Genomic DNA, 21346 nt, shown 5'->3' on the forward strand with positions numbered 1-21346 from the left:
ATCCCTAACTTAAGCTAGGGAAACTTGGAAGAAGATGAGATACTTAGGAAGAAGATGGTAAGCAAAGGTTGATTGTATCAACTGAGAAGTGATGAAAATTATTCAGATAAAAATGTCTTATAAGAGAAATAAAGTAGGAGAATACTATTTCTCTGAAAGATTGAGGCTTAAAAATTATACTTTATTTTTCATTTTCTTTTTAAAAATAAAACAAAACCTCAAAATCCTCATAAACAATGATATTATATTAATGAATCAGTATTGGTTACCTTGTAAGATTTTATTATTAATAAATGTGTGTTTCTGAAACAAGGAAATGTTAAGGTAATAATACACATGGAAATAAGAACATATTTTAAATATCAACTAATCCTTGATATATTTCACATAAACCTATCTTAAAGCATTCAGACAGAAACATTACTCTGTTTTGAAAGAGACCATTGCATTTTCAGTCAATAGGGCTAGCATATTTTAGTATTATAAAAAATATAACTTTCTTTTATATACTTTCTTCAATAAACAACATATATTTTCTTTATAAATTTATCTTTTTAATCACCTTTGCTTCAACTGGAAAGAAGACTAATTCTCTTACTAATATCTTTAAGCTGTTTAGCTTTGTTCACTGATTAATTTTAAAAAGCAATCAATGCAGTAATTTTTTTTTTTGAGGGGGGGTGCTGCGCTGGGTCTTTGATGCTGTGCGTGGACTTTCTCTAGTTGCGGCGAGCGGGGGCTACTCTTCGTTGTGGTGCACGGGCTCCTCATTGCGGTGGCTTCTCTTGTTGCAAAGCACGAGCTTTAGGTGCGCGGGCTTCAGTAGTTGCAGCACATGGGCACAGTAGTTGTGGCTCGTGGGTTCTAGAGTGCAGGCTCAGTAGTTGTGGCGCACAGGCCTAGTTGCTCCACGGCACATGGGATCCTCCCGGACCAGGGATCGAACCCGTGTCGCCCGCAATGGCAGGTGGACTCCCAACAACTGCGCCACCAGGGAAGCCCAACGCAGTATTTTTGCACTTGTGATACGTGGATAATAATAGCTATCTTTAATAAATAACATTTTCAAAAGCATGTAGCACAATGACTAGCATTCAATATTTGCCAAACGATTAAATCCTATAATCCTGATATTTTAACATTTTTTAGCTCTATTTCTCAGAATTGTATGGAACATGCCTGATCTCTTTTTCCATACACTAAACATTCTCCCCTGCCAGCCTAAACATTGTTCATTCTTTCAATTGTTCCTCATTTATCACGGATCAGTAGTAGATTGAAACATGAAATTTATTTACTCATTAACAAAAAACAATAACAAGTAGCAGCAGAAGGGAGAGAGCTTACATTTTGATTATAAGGGAGCTAAAAGTGTAGAAAGGAAGGCAAGATGAAGTTGTTGCAGATGAATTAGCAAAGAGTTTGAGAAGTTTTCACTACAAAGCAGAGTGGATGGCAATTTGAAGAAAAAAGAAGCTTAGAACATTGGTTTCTATGTTGCAAGTAAGGGACCTAAATCTAATATGTCCGATTACACAGTAAGTCATTAGTTGTCTCTTAAATTCAGTATCTCCTCTAATTTCAGGGAATTATAGGAAACACATTAGGATACTTGACAGGTAACTCATCTGTAAACCAGTCTCCATCTTCCCCCTTTCCATTTTGTGTAAGTACCTTGGGATCTGTCTGCCCGGTCCACTGCAGAATGAACGTTTGAGGAAAGAGGACTGAGGTTTTGCTGTCTTACGTTCCCCAAACTCTCATAATGACTCAACAAAAATGTTGAATGAGTTAATATACAAATAAAAAAATAGTTAAAGATATAGAGGACATTTCTAACGCAGATGCCTTAAAATTATTAAAGGTAGTTTTCCTCTCAGAGGCGTTCTCCCTACTTTTTCAATAAAAATTATTAACGTATTCTATATTACTGCTTAATTAAATCATCCCCAGGTATTTTGTTTTATTTCATGTCTCTATTAAAAAACAGTCAGCCCTTTCTTTCTCCAAATTCAAAAACAAATCATTCAGCCTTTTTTTAATATTAGTTTAACAGTCTCAAACAATTTCATTATTTTTCTTCTTAATCTCTTCTGAACAATTTTAGTCTAATTATTCTTTCATTGATAGTTTCTAGCTGAGCAGCTTATACATTCCCACACCTTCCCTCACCACCAACACACAGGAGTTAGCAAAAAGGTAAATCAATAGTTTAGGTGAGTACTAACCATGTATATGTTTTATCAATATATAAATATTGCTTTGTTCTATTATCCCTCATTGAAGACTTTCGCAAGTTTATTGAGTGGGAAAGCTAGGTCTGGAAAGAAATAGAAAGTGTAAATCAGGAAGATAAATGAGGTAGATAGCTTTAGAGGAGATTAAGAGGAATAATGGCAAGTCACTATATAGGATTTTATGAGAGAGGATACAGGAGAAGAAGAATTAAATAAAAAGCTATAAAAAATACAAAAAGAGATATAAATAATTAAAATCAACTGTTTACATTACATCATTTTAGACTCTTAAAAAGTCAAATTCCCATACACCTCTCAAACTGACCAAGGTGTAAACCATGTCTCTGCTTCATCGCTTTCTGAATAGTGTAAACTATTCTTGACATCATGAATCTTGCAAGAAAAGTCAAGAATAGTATGAATACATTTACTGAGAGAAGAGTAGTTTTAAAGACTGAACTGTATCTTTCATAAAACATTCCAACAGGGTACTGAACTAGGAGTTACATAGTTTTGCTTTAATCCAAGCTTTGGGGAGCTATCTGATTTGAGGTAAGCAATCTAACACCTCTGATTTGATATCCTCATCATATTATAAAGTTGGTTGAATGATTGAAGGTCCTCCATTGTTTCCTTGTCCTCAACTTTTTATTTGGAGGAAATCATATATGAGGATAGGAGAAAAATATCTAAAATAGATTTTTTTAATGAAAGCATCATTTTCTGTGTCTACCTAAAGAGGAAGTGAGGGCCTACCTATTCAGCTCTCTGTCCCTGGGGAGAATTCACAGGATGCAGTCCATAATGCTAGTGGGGACACTAGGTAGTCTCCGACTCTAAAACTGAGTGATCTAAAATTGTTTTTCTGTAATTATGGGAATCATTCTAACTCACTGTGAATGCATTTTTTAAAAAGAATTATAATAAGATGGGTGAAATTATTTGAAAACAAGTATTAATTTTTGCGTACCTAATCTCAGTGTGTTTGACTAGTCATCTTTTAACAAATGAATGGCTTAATATAAATCTACTGTATTTAAAGTATATAATATAACGATTATTCTCATCAGGCAAATTTGGAATATTTCTCAGAATTCATACTAACAAGGCCTTTCATTACATAATATTAGTTTTGTTTATAAAATTAGAGATTCTCTACAATGTGATGTTGAGCCCTTATGAGATATTTCTTGTACTCATCATTTGGTTTTTAATTATTTTACAGATTTGCTAGACACACACATCCATTTCTAAATTTCTTTATCTCCCCATTTTGCTAGCTATCTAATCATTAATTTACAAAAGGAAAAAACCAAGTTCTTTGGCATCTTAAAAAAATAAAACTCTTTCGTATAAAATTCAACCTTGAAATGCATTTATTTTTTTCCAGGGAACAAGTTGCTCACAATCCTCAAATATTATGCTATTCTTATCCATTAGTCTCAAAAATATCTCAACCAAGGACATACTTCAAGGGAGTTCTCACCTTTCAGTAATGCAGAGTTCAGGTTATTAGTTTAATGGTATTGTAAATACACCAGATTACAAAGAAAATAATTTAAAAAAAAACTTGTGGCATTCATGTGGCCGTCTCATGAATTTACAGTGTGTCAGAATATATGCTAATTATTAAAATAAACTACTATTCCAGTGCATTGAGAACACTTACCTGAAAAGAAGAAGAAAAAAAAAAATATGTCCTTGCTAGAGAACTCTATGAGAATGAATAAACTTAGTATATAATGTATGTATCCCAGGAAACACTGCATGGTCAGATTTAACCAAACAACAACAGAAAGCTATACACATTAAAAAGTTAACATTTATTATAAAGATAGTACAAAATATTTTATAAATGTATAAAAGTATTTTCATGAAATTAAATGTAAACTATAATAATTTTATTTTATCTAAGACCTATTCAGTTCTTTGTTCAAAAACTTATTACTGAGGCTCCTATGTCTTCCAGATACTTTACTAGGATGTAGAAAAGAGACGAAAAACATGGTTCTTACATTCAAGATGTAATAGTGTCATCATAAGACAGACATATAAGAAAAAAAAAAGCACTGCACTGTAAAAGGTTTTAATTGATATATGCACAGGAAATTACATATATGCAGTGATTGCATAGGTAAAGCTGTTCCTAAATCTGTGGGCAAGATCAGAGGAGTTTTTCACAGATAGAGCTCTTCACGGTGGATGGCCAGGTTGACAAAGCAGAAGGGAAAGCATTTGTAATGGTATGAAGTAACTGAATTAGCTCAGGGCTATTTACCCAAAATGTGTGTGTGTGTGTGTGTGTGTGTGTGTGTGTATGGGCAAATGTGTAAGATGTGGAAGGAAGAGAAAATAAAATCTCAGGCTGAATTGGTAGGCAAGTAAGGATAACAAAATGTTTCATGTACGACGATAATGAATTTAGAAACCATCCTGTAAAAATCTAGGAAGCTATCGGATACTTGAGATCACAAGATCCCCATGTTCAGATTTGTATTCCAAATAGATATCTTCAGCAGCAACCTGAGGTTGTATTTTAAGATAACAGGCTTTGAATAAGGAGGGTGAAATGACATGGAGATGATTGATGTAGACAGAAAGAAAAGTGCTTAGACAATATCAACAGTGGTCTTGATTAAGAGCACCAACCCAAAATAAGGCACAAGTAAAAAAAAATAGTGATTGGTCTGGGGAATGAGAGAGAGAACATCTTCAATATGTCACCAGCTCCTCACTAAGGTCAAGAATAGATACTGGGTCCATTCACTAAGTTTGGGTATGCAAAAAAAAAAAAAGTAATTTATTTGCAGAACAGCTGACTTTGTGAGGCTAGTAGGTCACACCACTAAAAATATCCAGGAACAGTTGCATTTGTATACATGTCCAGGGGTTGAAGAGCATTCTGGAATAGAAATATAGATTTTTTTTTGATATAGATGAATATAGATTTAGAAAATAGATGGGAATTAAACTCATTTACACAGATGAAATTTTCCAGGGAAAGTGTTTAGAAAATAGAGTATGGTCTACCAAGGAAAGCCAACATTTAGGGGCTGAGAGAAGAAATAGAAAACCACAAGACATCCTGAGAATAACCAGTCTTAAAATTGGAAATAATCCAGGGAAGAGTGGAGCTGTGGAAGAAAATATAGGATGGAGATATTTTTAAAATGCAGCAGTCAGTAAAATTTTAGAGAAAGAAATTTTTTTTTTCTCTTCCAGTTTTATTGAGACTTCATTGACATACAGCACTATATAAGTTTAAGGTGTACAGCATCATGATTTGACTTACATACATCATGAAACAATTACCACAAGTTTAGTCCATGCATCACTTACATAGATACAAAATTTTAAAAATAAATAAAATAATTTTCCTTGTGATGAGAACTCTTAGGATTTATTCTCTTAACAACTTTCATTTGTAACATACAGCAGTGTTAATTATATTCATAGTGTTGTACATTATATCCGTATTACTTATTTATCTTATAATTGGAAATATCTACCTTTTGACTACCTTTGTCTCCATACAAAGATACTACATTGTCAGGGACTATATTCCCCACAGCATATATTTCATCCCAGTGACATTTATTTTGTAATTGGAAGTTTGTACCTCTTAATCTCCCTCACCTATTTCATTCATTTCCCCACTTGTTTCCCCTTTGGCAACCACATGCTTGTTCTCTGTATCTATGATTGTTTCTGTTTTGTTTGTTCATTTGTTTTTTAGATTCCACATATAAGTGAAATCATATAGTATTTGTCTCTCTCTGTCTTATTTCACTTAGCATAATATATTCTAGGTCCATCCATATTTTCACAAATGCAAGATTCCATTCTTTTTTATGGTTGAGTGATATTCCATTATATATATCATATATAACAATATCTATATCTATATATCTATATCTATATCTATCTATATATATATATCACACCTTCTTTATCTATTCATCTATCAATGAGCACTTAGGTTGCTTCCATATCTTGGCTATTGTGAATAATGCTGCCATGAACATAGGGGTGAATATATATCTCTTCAAATTAGTGCTTTTGTTTTCTTTGGAAAAATACCCAGAAGTGGAATTGCTGGATCATATGGTAGTTCTATCTTAATTTTTTGAGGCACCTCCATACTGTTTTCCATAGTGGCTGTATCAATTTACATTCCCACCAACAGTGCAAGAGGGTTCCCTTTTCTCCACATGCTTACCAACACTTGTTTTCTGTTGTCTTCTTGATAATTGCCATTCTGAGCAGATGTGAGATGATATCTCATTCTGGTTTTTATTTGCATTTCCCTGATAATTAGTGATATTGAGCGTCTCTTCATGTGTCTGTTGGCCATCTGTATTTCTTTTTTGGAAAAATGTCTTTTTAGGTCCTCTGCCTGTTTTTTGCTTGGGTTGTTTTTATAAATAGATTGTGAAATATAGAATAAATTTAAGTTAAACCTACAAGCCAGAAACATAGACTAAAGCTCTAAATCTTAGAATTTGTGTGTAAAGTGAACCAATCTTAATTTGAAAATTCTGTATACTGAAAGGCCAAGTTCAACTGGAACTTTAGTCTTGATTCAATACTTGATGGAGTCAGGAAGCATTGGGTATCACAGTGTTCACAAAATAGGGATAGCAACTAGACACTTTCTTTTTTATTCTAGGTACACAGAGGATGATGTGTATTTTAAACATCAATCTTCAACTTCCTGGATGACATCTCTTTTGCAAATACAAATATTTTTACTAAGTTTCCAGTTGTTTTTTTTCCCTTAAAATTTGTGGCACCATTTTTCTACACTCTCAAATTTACCACACAGATTATTTTTATGAACATAAATATATAATTAGAAACTATCTGCATTCTCAATAATTTGAAAACTATCAAGTGAATGAATAGCTTTGAGAATTTTTATGGAACCCCAAAGTCTCATCTTATGATTGCCAGATAGATTTGGGAAATTATTTTGTGACGTTAGAATCCATTCTCCTCCAACTTTGGGTATACAAAATAGATCTCAAATATGGATGTAAGAGTCAGAAACAGCAGAAAATGCCACAAGGAAGTCCTGGGGTTGCCCCACTGGTCGATGTGCTGGTGAGGGTGGTAGATGCTGAGTAAAGTACAATCCCCACCTTTATGAAGATGGTATTTTTGTCGGGTATCTATAGACCATGAATACTGACATTATGAAATTCCCCACCTACAGAGACTGGTTTCAGGCATAGAGGAGTGTGATTCAGCATCGCTTCTGAGCACTCAGACCGTGACCCTCACAGCAGTCTTTCTCTCTAAGGTCACTTCTCTGGTGTAATGTCCTTTGCATTAAACAATCTTCTCTTTTGCTGCTGCTGCTTCTATCTCTGACACATTCCTGTCTACACCACCCTTATGTTTCCTGTTTGTTGGTTTTATACAAATCCTTTGTGGACAGTAAGGGAAAAGCTCAATTGAACTTTAAGTGTCTAGAGGCCATGCGTGAAATCACTAACAACATTTAAAGAAAGTCAGGTCTACCCTTCCTTTTGGGCAAGAATGGATCTGGTTGAGGTCTTTCAAAAGCAAAAAGGACTATTGTTTGCTTCCTACAGATGATGGCTATGAAGCAGATAATTTCATTCCTTGGTGAAAGCTGACTTTCTCCCCACAATATGGCCATTATTTTATTATATTTTGCTCAAGAAATTTTTATTCAGAACGTATTATGTATATACAAGCTCTTGTAGGTCATACAGATACAGTAGTCAACAAAATAAAGAACGTTGGAGAAATTTACCTTTTTGAAGGAAAATATGTCTGTCAGGGGTAAGGCTTGTAGAATTAGACAGACGTTCTGTTTCCTGATTTTTAACTCACCCAAATGTCCTTAAAATGCTCTCTTGATTTATTCGTGATAAAAAGGAAAATTGTAACACCTTCTTCATAGGATTTTGGGAGAATCGAATCATCATTTATGTAGATCCATAGTAGGATGTGCTATATATGGGAATTGTGGTCCTTCTCACTTTCTTCTTCCTCTTCTTTCACATCTTTTTCCTTCATATCTCCTCTTCCTCCTCCCTCCTTTTTTCCCACCACCACCTCCTCCTCCTCATTATTATTATTATTGTCAATATTATCATTGGTATGACGGACACCTCAGGATAGTTGGGGATCTCATTTATTCAGCTGTATGTTTCAGGAACCATCAAAAACAAAGTGTTCATACTTGGTCATGAATTTTAAAAGAAGAGTCGTCACAGGACAGAAAATTATCAGTGTTTAAGGAAAGGCCTAAAAACATATCCCTTCATTACTTATCTATTTAGAGACATAGATGTAACCCCTTTAATTGAAATTAATACTAGAATTTCCTAAGTAAAAATGTAGGCCCTTGGTTGGGGAAGGGGTGCTTTTATAAGTGGATACATCAGAGGTATCTCCCAAGAGGAATGGCAGCCACATTCTTGTTCATCTCTCCCAGGATGTCTTTCCTTCTTTCAGATCTCTCTCAAGTTCCAGTCCCAGTCTTATCTTTGTTTCTCCAAAGAATCAACGCTGAACATTTAGCTAAATTAAAATCCTCGTTGCCACTAAATCCCTATCATTTTAAACAAAGCCACACAAATCATTCATGTGTTTGTTATGAACTATCTTCTATTTTTACTGATTTGTTCTATAAAATTTAGGACCATATCCCCAGCTAGCCTTAGGAAGTAGGGGTTGTATATTTCCAAAATATCAAATACTCTTCTGGGCTTTATAATTGGTGCTCAATTATTATTTATTATGTAATTCAATTCACAATGATATGAGCTTATAAAGAAAATGATATATATGCATGTGAAACATCCTTTGTGCAATCTTTAGTTATAGGCTTATTATTTCTAACCAAGTCAGTTTTATCTTTCACAGACTTTCATAGGTTGTTTGCATGTCAAATATAAGGGTTGGAAATGTATTTTCTAGATATCAAGGAGTTTTATAACTGTTATTCTGGCTTTATTTCACAGTTCTTTTGTGAATCTTTTTATTTATTATTTACAGATTTATCTATATAATATTAAAAACAAATCAAAACAAAATCTCAAACACCCTTTGGTGCAAAATTTTTCATGGAAAGTTAAATTATATATATTTAATTTTACTCAGTGGTCATGTGGCATGTACTGTCAGTAGAAATGTGCCTATAATATATAGTCATACACGTTAAATGATGTTTGATGTGTGGAGTTTTCTATATTAAAATGACAGTGTTAATTTTTCAACTCAGAGACAAAGGCATTATTATAAGAGACAGGCAGAGAGGTGTGATATTAATGTCATTACAGAGCAAATAGCATAAGAATCATCAGAAACTAGATAATGTTACGTGAACACTCAACATTAACAAGAACGTGCCCGGCCGTCATTTTTTGCTGAACATTTGTGTTCTTTCTTCCTTTGCTCTTTCTCAGATATTCACAGAATTACCTCTTTCCTTATAAAATATTCTCCTTTTTGCACTTCATCTGTGGAAACAAATTAAAGTGAGCAGAGTAAACTCTAAAGAAAAAGGCAGCAGGCAGTCCTGCTGAAGACCCAAGCTGCTAGTACAGATAAAACTGAAGAGACTTACAGTCATCTAATTAAAATATCTATTCAGAAAATATAGAGCTGTTTTAGAAGCACACACTTATTTTAAAGAACTTTGGGAAGGTTTTATTTTTAATTTTTTTCTATAAAATTTAGAGTAACTTCAGAAATCTTCCTTAGAGTATAGGGACTGGAGAGAATATTGAAAAGTCCATTAAGGAAAGGTTTAGTGAAAGAAATATTTGCAACAAGATATTTTAAGATATTTTTTCTACAGTGCTTGTCTGTCGTTTTGGTTATTTTTGTTATGTTTACTTTTAGTATGCATTATTTTTGTTGTGAGAAATGGTAAAGAGGTAAATATGAAATTGAATATGGACTTGGCAAGGGCAGCGATTAAAATCACTGTTGTAAAAAGGCATGAAAATGGTATCACTGTTGCCAAGTTATGACAGAAAAGATCATGGAAAATCAATTCTACACATACTTAGACCCAGCTATATTTTATGTAAATTCAATAATATTAACCTTCAAAGTTTATATGATAAAGATAACAATATAATATGATGAATGATAGAAATAATTGTTTTCATTTCTATAGTGACAGAAAATCTAAAGAGAAGATTACCAAATTGACATGTATTGGAAAGGCTATTTAGAAACTGAAATATAAATTGAGGTAATGAATACATAGAGGATTTGCTCGGAAGAAACTGAACTTTGGCAAGTTTGTAAAAGCCTGCAACTACCAAGGCCAGAGACTAATTGGACTGCTCCTTGTACATCCTGGAATAAGTCGTGTTTTTCCAGGAAAAGAGGCAGTGTATGTCACTCATGGGTACTATTCAATGGGCTGACAGTATGGAAATATTCCTTAACTGCTTTAAAGAGGTCATCCAATCTGCCAAGGACTAATTAAAACCAGATATGTGCAAGTTATTAAAGTTATGACCCAATAGTCTTTTTCCACTAAGTAGCCTGCTGAATCCACATTGCTCAGGGGCCCTGACATCTGCTTTACCATTTTCTTCTTCAATTCCTACTGTTGTAGCTGCAGTAGAGTGAGGATGAATGTCATTCTGCCTTTGAAGCGTTGAAAGTTAATTTGTTTTTAAATTTCAGACTTTTAAGTCCAGGAACCAGAAGTGTCAGAAATAAATACACACTTGTATATTCTGGTGAGATGATTCAATGCATCAGTGCTATGCATAAACATCTAGGATGAATCCTCAAAAATGACTGACTTCTCAATTTATTTTACATAGTATCAAACAGAAAAAAGAAAAGAACCTACACTTTTTAGTAATCTAGGGATTTCCAAAACTCAGTTGCTTTGACATTATAAACAAAATAACTTAATAAGAAATGTCTTTTTTTTAAGTATGCTATTGAAGATAAGACAAATGCATTATTTTTAAATTTATATATATATATGACTGCACTTTGTCTATATTAAACTGCTGATATATGTGATCTATGTAATTGTGTGAAAGGAAGTCTAATAAATGTAGAGGATAAAGAAAGGGGCCTCTTCCCAGGCCCATGACACTTGTGGCTAAACTCACATTGAAAATCAGGAAATTTTTTTGACCAGTACCAACCACTAAGAGTTGGGAACTCCCAAGGAACTTTGTCATGACACTGGTATATCTAATCATAAACCAAATTTTCTAAGAAATGTTTTCTATATTAACAAGCTGATGTAAAATCACAGTGACCACAACATCTCTCTCAGTTAACTCTTTCTAGTAATAAAAATCAGAACACATCCTTGAAAAAGTAAGCCTTTTAGAAATTTATAATTTGAAGAATCAAAGTTGACATCTTAAATCATGCTATGGGTTAAATTTGTTTCTATCAAGAAGTTATTAATTTTTTACATTCTCTATCAATGTCTGTTATTACATGGAATAGCTATCAAAAAAGAAAACAATTCCCACTTTACAATAATCATCTTGTTACATGCTTAGAAAAACCTTAATATTTTATAAAATATTACCAATAGATTTTTTAAAATATTATACAAATTTTTGCATGTGTTATCACTAACATCCATCAGAATGGGATTACAATATCTGACTGATCTACATATTTTTCCAGGTATTATCCTTGGACAATATTAATTTATTCTCTCAAATATATCTTGAATACCTATTGATTATCGGGCACTGTTCTAGGTTCAATGGGTACAGCAATAAAAACAACAAAGTGCCTATATTTAATGGACTTTCCATTACATGGGAGAGGAGGCAGACAATATACAAATATATAGAAAAATGATGGTAATTGTCTTGGAGATGAATAAAGCAGAGGAAATTAGATTAATAATAACCATATGGCTCAAGATTGATATTTTATATAATGTGGTCAAGAAAAGTCTTTCTGATTAGGAGACAGAAACCACTCAGGAATTTGAATAGCAAAGGTTCGACTTTAAGAATTAGCCACTATGAAAGGGGATTAGAGTCACTGCAAGGAATCGGCTACTAGGAAGTAAAGAAAATTCTAAAGAATACGGCGATTGTAGATGTAGCATCCACTCCCACTAGGGCTGAGATGGAGCACAAAAGAGGCTTCTCTCACCTTGGACAGGGCTGTGATCCAGTCTCTGTTGGAGAGGGTATGGTGATGGACCATCAAATGGCAAACCAGTCACCGTGGTGTCTCACCAGTGGAATTTCCTGGAAATCTGTCCTCTAGAGTGCTGGGAAAAACTTCACCAGAGGTGAAGAATCCCCCTAGGGATGATCTGGGGGAAGGTGCTGGCTGCTGAGCGTTGCTGGCCACCAAGCTGGTGTTGTGAAGATGCTGAACACACTGGGGGCCGCAGACTGGAGCGCACCAGCATCAGGAAGCAGCTAGGAGGACCACAGAACTAGGAAGCACAGCTCCGTCCCTCCGTGTGTCTCCAGGGCTCTTTATTAACAAAGCTTAGCAGACTACTGACTAGACAAGGACAAATATTTAAGGGGCCCAGATTCATTTTCATAGACCAAGCAATGAATGATGGTTTGGCTCTTTATTAACAAAGCTTAGCAGACTACTGACTAGACAAGGACAAGTATTTAAGGAGCCCAGATTCATTTTCATAGACCAAGCAATAAATGATGGTTTGGCATTTATAGGTAATAAGTGATAACTGGCACATAGAAAAGAGTAAGGGAAGGATTCTCTGATAAGGCCAAGACCTTGAAGGAAGTAAGGGAGTAGGTCATCCAAATATCTAGCGAAATAGCATCTAGAGATATGGAATAAGTGCAAAAAACCTGACTCTACCACATGCCCTACATATTGCAAAGTAACAAGGATGCCAGCTTGTCTGGTGCAAGCAAAGGGAGGGGGGTATGCAGTAAAACATGTCAGTGAATTAGCAGGGGCAGAAATATGGCCAAATAAGGACTGCCTTTTCCTCTCCGTGAAATGGAAAGCAATGAAACCATTTTGGACTGAGAATACGATCTGGTATCTATTGGTAAGGATAACTCTGGTTGCTTTGTTGAACACAGAGAATAAAAGTTAAGAGTAGAAAAAAGGACATTAGTAATAAATCTGTGGTAGTAATCCAATGAAACTTACTAGTTAATTTGTCTAGAACATTAATGGTAGATGTGGTGGGCAGTGGTCAATATCCCACATACACACACACACACCACACACACATATATAAACACATACTCATACACAAGTTTAAAGAGACAGGGTTACAGTGTTGTATAAAAGAATATGTGTTAAAGAGGACTTTAAGTTTGGGACTTAGTAAATGAAAGAATAAAGTTGTCATCTCTAAAGTGGGAAAGACTGAAGGAAGACCATGCTTTGGATTAAAATAAGATGTTCCCTTTTGGACTTCATCTTTGAGATGCCTCTTTTATTTTTTTAATTATATCTTTAAATTTTTATTGAAATATAGTTGATTCACTATGTATTTTGTATTTTTTTTAATTTTTAATTTTATATTGGAATATACTTGATTTACAATGTTGTGTTAGTTTTAGGTGTACAGCAAAGTGATTCAGTTATACATATACACGTATCTATTCTTTTTCAGGTTCTTTTCCCATTTAGGTTATTACAGAATATTCAGTAGCGTTCCCTGTGCTAAACAATAGGTCCTTGTTGGTTATCTATTTTAAATATAGTAGCGTGTACATGTCAATCCCAAACTTCCAGGTTATCCATCCCCGACACCCTTCCCCCTGGTAACCATAAGTTCATTCTCTAAGTCTGTGAGTCTGTTTCTGTTTTGTAAGTAAGTTCATCTGTACCATTTTTTTTAGATTCTACATATAAGCTATATCATATGATATTTGTTGTTCTTTGTCTGACTTACTCACTTAGTATGATAATTTCCAGGTCTATCCATGTTGCTGCAAATGACATTATTTCATTCCTTCTAATGGCTGAGTAATATTCCATTGTATATATGTACCACATCTTCTTTATCCATTCCTCTGTTGATGGACATTTAGGTTGCTTCCATGTCCTGGCTATTGTAAATAGTGCTGCAATGAACACTGGGATGCATGTATCCTTTTGAACCATAGTTTTCTCTGGATATATGCCCAGGAGTGGGATTGCTGGATCATATGGTAGCTTTATTTTTAGTTTTTTAAAGTCCCTCAATACTGTTCTCCATACTGGCTGTACCTATTTATATTCCCACCAACAATGTAGGAGGGTTCCCTTTTCTCCACACCCTCTCCAGCATTTATTGTTCGTAGACTTTTTGATGATGGCCATTATGACCAGTGTGAGGTGATATCTCACGTTAGTTTTGATTTGCATTTCTCTAATAATTCTTTGAAGAAATGTCTATATAGGTCTTCTCATTTTCTTTATTTTTTATTTTTCTTTTATATTGAGCTGCATGGGCTGTTTGTAAATTTTGGACATTAATCCCTTGTCAGTTGCATTGTTTGCAAATATTTTCTCCTATCCTGTGGGTTGTCTTTTCATTTTGCTTATGGTTTCTTTTGCTGTGCAAAAGTATTTGAGTTTAATTATGTCCCATTTGTTTATTTTTTTTAACTTCTATTACTATAGGAGATGGATCAAAAAAGATATTGCTGCAATTTATGTCAAAGTGCATTCTGCCTATGTTTTCCTTTAAGAGTTTTATAGTATCCAGTCTTACGTTTAGGTCTTTAATTCATTTTGAGTTTATTTTTGTGTATGATGTTAAAGAATGTTCTAATTTCATTCTATTACATGTAACTGTCCAGCTTTCCGAGCACCATTTATTGAAGAGACTGTCTTTTCTCCATTGTACAGTCTTGCCTCTTTTGTCATAGATTAATTGACCATAGGTGCATGGGTTTATTTCTGAACTTTCTATCCTGTTCCATTGATTTAGAGTTCTGTTTTTGTGCCAGTACCATACTCTTTTGATGACTGCAGCTTTGTAGTATAATCAGAAGTCAGGGAGCCTGATTCCTCCAGCTCTGTTCTTCTTTCTCAAGATTACTTTGGCTATTCGGGTTCTTTTGTGTTTCCATGTAAATCTTAAAATTTTTTCTTCTAGTTCTGTAAAAAATGCCACTGGTAATTTGATAGGGATTGCATTGAATCTAGATTGCCTTGCGTAGTATGGTGATTTTAACAATATTGATTCTTCCAATCCAAGAACACAGTATATATTTCCATCTGTTTTTGTCATCTCTGATTTCTTTCATCAGCATCTTACAGTTTTTGGAGTACAGGTTTTTGCCTCCTTAGGTAGGTTTATTCCTAGGTATTTTATTCTTTATGATGCAATAGTAAATGGAATTGCTTTTTTAATTTCTCTTTCTGATCTTTTGTTGTTAGTGTATAGAACTATAACAGATTTCTGTGTATTAATTTTGTATCTTACAAATTTACTGAATTCATTGTGAATTCTAGTACTTTTCTGGTGGCATGTGTAGTATCATGTCTTCTGCAAACAGTGACAGTTTTACTTCTTTTTCAATTTGGATTCCTTTTATTTCTTCTCTGATTGCCATGGCTAGGACTTCCAAAGCTATGTTGAATAAAAGTGGCATGAGTGGACATCCTTGTCTTCTTCCTGACTTCAGAGGAAATGCTTTCAGCTTTTCACCTTTGAGTATGATGTTAGCTGTAGGTTTTTCATATATGGTCTGTATTATGTTAAGGTAGGTTCCCTCTATGCCCAGTTTCTAGAGATTTTTTTATTATAAATTGGTTTTGAATTTTGTCAAAAGCTTTTTCTGCATCTATTGAAATGATCATATGGTTTTTATGCTTCAGTTTGTTAATGTTGTCTGTCACATTGATTGATTTGCGGATATTGAAAAATTCTTGCATCCCTGGGATAAATCCCACTTGATCTTGGTGTATGATCCTTGTAATATATTGCTTGAATTGGTTTGCTAGTATTTTCTTGAGGATTTTTGCATCTATGTTCATCAGTGATATTGGCCTGTAGTTTTCTTTTTTAGTGCTGTCATTGTCTGGTTTTGATATCAGGGTGATGGTGGCCTCATAGAATGAGTTTGGGAGTGTTCCTTCCTCTGCAATTTTTGGAATAGTTTCAGAAGGATAGGTGTTAACTCTACTCGAAATGTTTGATAGAATTTGCCTGTGAAGCCATCTGGTCCTGAACTTTTGTCTGTTGGGAGTTTTTTAATCACTGTTTCAATTCAGTACTTGTGATTGGTCTGTTCATATTTTCTGTTTCTTCCTGGTTCAGTCTTGGGAGAGTGTAGGTTTCCATAATTTTGTTCATTTCTTCTAGATTGTCTATTTTATTGGCATACAGTTGCTTGTAGTAGTCTGTTATGATCATTTGTATTTCTGTGCTGTCTGTTGTAACTTCTCCTTTTTTATTTCTAATTTTATTGATTTGAGCCCTCTCCCTTTCTTTCTTGATGAGTCTGGCTAAAGGTTTACCAGTTTTGTTTATCTTTTCAAAGAACCACCTTTTAGTTTCATTGATCTTTTCTATTGTTTTGTTCATATCTATTTCATTTATTTCCACTCTGATCTTTGTGATTTCTTTCCTTCTACTAACTTTGGGTTTTGTTTGCTCTTGTTTCTCTAGTTACTTTAGGTGAAAGGTTAAGTTATTTGAAATTTTTCTTGTTTTCTGAGATAAGATTGTATTGTTAAAAATTTCCCTCTTAGACTGCTTTTACTGCATCCCATAGGTTTTGGATTATCGTGCTTTCATTTTCATTTGTCTCTAGGTATTTTTAAATTTCCTTTTTGATTTCTTCAGTGATCCATTGATTGTTTAGTAGCATACTGTTTACCTCCAAGAGTTTGTGGTTTATGTTTTTCCTTGTAGTTGATTTGTAATCTCACACTGTGGTAAGAAAAGATACTTGATATGATTTCAATTTTCTTAAATTTACCGAGGCTTGCTTTGTGGCCTAGCATGTGATCAGTCCTGGAGAATATGCCATGTGCATTTGAAAAGAATGTGTATTCTGCTGCTTTTGGATGGAATTCTTTATAAATATCAGTCAAGTCCATCTGGTCTAATGTGTCATTTAGGGCCTTTGATCATCTATCTATTGATGAGAGTGGGGTGTTAAAGTCCCCCACTATGATTGTGCTACTGTCAATTTCTTCTTTTATGGCTGTTAGCATTTGCTTTATATATTGAGGTGGTCTTATGTTGGGTGCATATATATTTACAATTATAGCTTTTCCTTCGAATGATCCCTTAATCATTTTGTAGTGTCCTTCTTTGTCACTTATAACAGTCTTTATCTGAAGGTCTATTTTGTCTGATATGAGTATTCCCACTCAAGCTTTTTTTTTTTTTTTGATTTCTATTTGCATGGAATAGCTTTTTAGATCCCCTCACTTTCAGTCTGTATGTGTCCCTAGATCTGAAGTGGGTCTTTTGTAGACAACATATATATGGGTCTTGGTTTTGTATCCATTCAGCCAGTCTATGTGTTTTGGTTGGAACATTTAATCTGTTTACATTTAAGGTAATTATATGTATGTTCTCATTGCCATTTTGTTAATTGTTTTAGATTTGTTTTTGTAGGTCTTTTTTCTCCCCTTTCTTCTTTTTTTCCTTATCTTGTGATTTGATGACTAACTTTAGCATTGTGTTTGGATTGCTTTTTCTTTTTTGTGTGTGTATCTATTGTAGATTTTTGGTTTGCAATTACTGTGAGGTTTTGATATAGCAGTCTATACATAAACAAGATTGTTTTAAGTTGCTGGTCTTTTAATTTCAAATGCATTTCCAATATTCTGCATTTGTACTCTCCTTTTCTCACGATTGCTGGTCGATGAGCTTTTAGTTTCAGGTGTACAGCAAAGTGACTCAGTTATACATACATATATACCTATTTTATTTTTTCAGATTATCTTCCTTTATAGGTTATTACAATATATTGAGCAGAGTTCCCTGTGCTATGCAGTAGGTCCTTGTTGGTTATCTATTTTATATATAGTAGTGTGTATACTTTAATCCCAAACTCCTAATTTATCCCTTCCCTCCTTTAGTAACTATAAGTTTGTCTGTGAATCTATTTCTGTTTTGTAAATAAGTTAATTTGTATCTTTTTTAGATTACACATATAATGATATCATATGACATTTGTCTTTGTCTGACTTACTTCACTTAATATGATAATTTATAGGTCCACCCATGTTGCTGCAAATGGTATTATTTCATTCATTTTTTATAGCTGAGTAAAATCCCATTGTGTATGTATACCACATCTTCTTTGTCTATTCCTCTGTCAGTGGACACTAAGGTTGCTTTCATTTGTTGGCTATAGTAAATAGTGCTGCTATGAACATTGGGGTGTATATATCTTTTCAAATTAGAGTATTCTCCTGATATATGCCCAGGAATGGGATCTATGGCTCATATGGCAACTCTCTTTTAATTCTTTTAGGAATCTCCATACTGTTTTCCATAGCAGTTGTACCATTTCAAATTACATTCCCACCAACAGTGTAGGAGGGTTTCTTTTTCTCCCCATCCTCTCCAGCACTGATTATTTGTAGAGTTTTTAATGATGGTCATTCTGACTGGAGTGAGGTGATACCTCATTATAGTTTTGAGTTGCATTTATTTAATAATTTAGAGATGTTGAATGAGATGCCTCACTTAGATCTGAGTGGAGATGTCCATGGGTATTTTCATATGTTGATTGGTAGTTTGCAGGAGAAGTATGGCCTAAAGACAAAAATTTGAGACCCATGGGCGTAAGATGGTGTTTTAAGCTGTCCAAATGTGTAATAACATATATGGTAGAAGTATAGCTACAGAAGGCAGATCTGAATTCCAACTTCAGAGAGGTGAAAAGAAACCAATAAAAATAATATAAGAAGTGGCATTAAAGTAAAAGAAAAAAAAATCAAAACAAGGTGGAAACTAATGAAGAAGATATTTTAAGATGTCAGGAGTGATCAACTGTGATAAATGATTCTGATAAGTCCAGTAAGAAGTCTCCTGATGATTGACCACTGAATTTAGTAATATTATGATAACAGGTAACCTTTAAAAGATTATATTGGTGAACAGGAGGGGGTAAATTTAAGGTACATTTCAGGGGGAAGAATATATTGGAGACAGTAATTTAACAACTGTAACTAAATAGGGAGAGTAGCTCTCAATTATAATGATGGGCCAGAGGAGATAAATTTATGTAGGTAAATAAGAGAGAAAGGATTCAAGTGGAGGTAGAGAAAAAAGGTCAAAGATGATTGAATCAATAGACTGGTTGTCCCCATACTCTCAAGTAACTTTTGAAGTAAGAGGAAGAGAGGGATGATCTGGAAAGACAGATGATAGTGGTCAAAAGGAGAGATACTAGAAATCAATATTATGGAGATGGTACAGTTATGGATAATAACAAGACTTCACGTATGACAACAGAGTGTTGGCTAAGTCGGACAGAAAACATAATTATTGGATAAGAGTACATAAAGAGTAAATATTGAAACCACCAAAGATGGGGAAAAAATGTTTTGAGATCTGGAATATAAAATGTTCAAGTAACAGGTTGTTGATTATATGCTTTGCATATAATTATATTACAGAAGTATGGTATAAATAATATTACAAATTATACATTTTTCTGGAGGTGGAAAATGAGAATTTACCATTTTAATATGTATCTTAAATGATTAATATGTAAGCCAACGGCATTCTAGTGTACATACTTCTATAACAATTGCTGAATTCTTTTGAATCAACAAAATTTGGGTGATGGATGTAGTTTCAAGACAAACCTATTTAATGTCACACATACAGATACAGATAAACACACATGGAAGAATAGTGAAGTTCTTTGATTTTGTTGTTATTGTTACATAGAATTAATTTTTCATTTGTTATAGTTTCTCCAGAAAGTTAAAACCCAGCAAAATGTTTAGTGAAAATGGAAACAAGGGAGAGGAAGGATTCTGTGCCAGAATTTCTGCCTAAAATGACTCTTTGGTTTGCATTTCCGAAATTTCTTCCTTTTATCTTTTACATTTTTGCTTTTACAGAATAGTTTTCCACTTAAAATTTTTCATTTAAACTTAGAATCTTAAGTCCAAAATACATTTTTTTTTTTTTTGCCATTAACTTGGAAACATGAGAAGAATTATGTGATGGCAGAAAAGTGAACCAAAACTGTAATACATGTAAAGTCCTTTTTAGAATGTAAACGCAAAAATCTTATTATTACAGAACCCACATTTTCATAATGTTGAAATTAATTTATTTTTTATAATTCATGAGAATATAAATAATATTAACTACGAAACAATGAAAAGTGTGCAAAGCACTGATCAGACATGCATTGGCATGTGTTATCTTCTTTAATCTTAGTGACAATGAGATAATTGGGCCAGGCTATCTGAATTGGAATGCCCTTTATCACTTACTGTATCACATCAGGCAGTTACCTCTCTTCACTTTAGTTTTATCATCTGTAAAATGGAAATGCCAATTGTTTTCCACCTCACTGACTTGTTATGAGGAAAGTTAAAAAATATAAAACATTAGATTGATAGTGATAACAATACTGTTAATTATTATTTTATTAGTATTAATTTTCACAACAAGTTTACCAGTTTGGTATTTATTTTCTCCTTGTAAATACTGTGCAGTGGAGGAAATACCTCTACCTGATATTAAAAGAATTTATACACACTGCCGTGGAAATAAATGAGAGAGTCAAGATTCAAGTTTGAATTCTGCCTGACTCTATCTCTGCCCTTTTCACTCAACACCTCATTCACATTGTCCCATATTTGTAATATAATTTCACTCAGATTACAGCTCAGATCTGAAAAATAAAATTGTGTTTAGGCGACTGTAAGAACATGAAGAAAATTCTAGAAACATTTTAAAAATAAGAATATCTTAAGATGTACAAATTTAGAAATTTCAATGTGTGATATTTAAATTGGGAACAGATGGTACATAATGTTAATAAGTTTTAAACACTGCATAGTGTTATTGAAGCTACTGGTGAAATGTGCCAGATTAATCTTTGATTTATATGATATAAGGAGGAGAAGAGGTCTTAAGACGTAATAAGTAAAAAACTGAACTTGAACACTCTATACTTTTAAAACAGCTT

The sequence above is a fragment of the Balaenoptera physalus genome, assembly GCF_965194825.1.
Source record: "Balaenoptera physalus genome assembly, chromosome: 1".
NCBI classification, from domain to species: domain Eukaryota; kingdom Metazoa; phylum Chordata; class Mammalia; order Artiodactyla; family Balaenopteridae; genus Balaenoptera; species Balaenoptera physalus.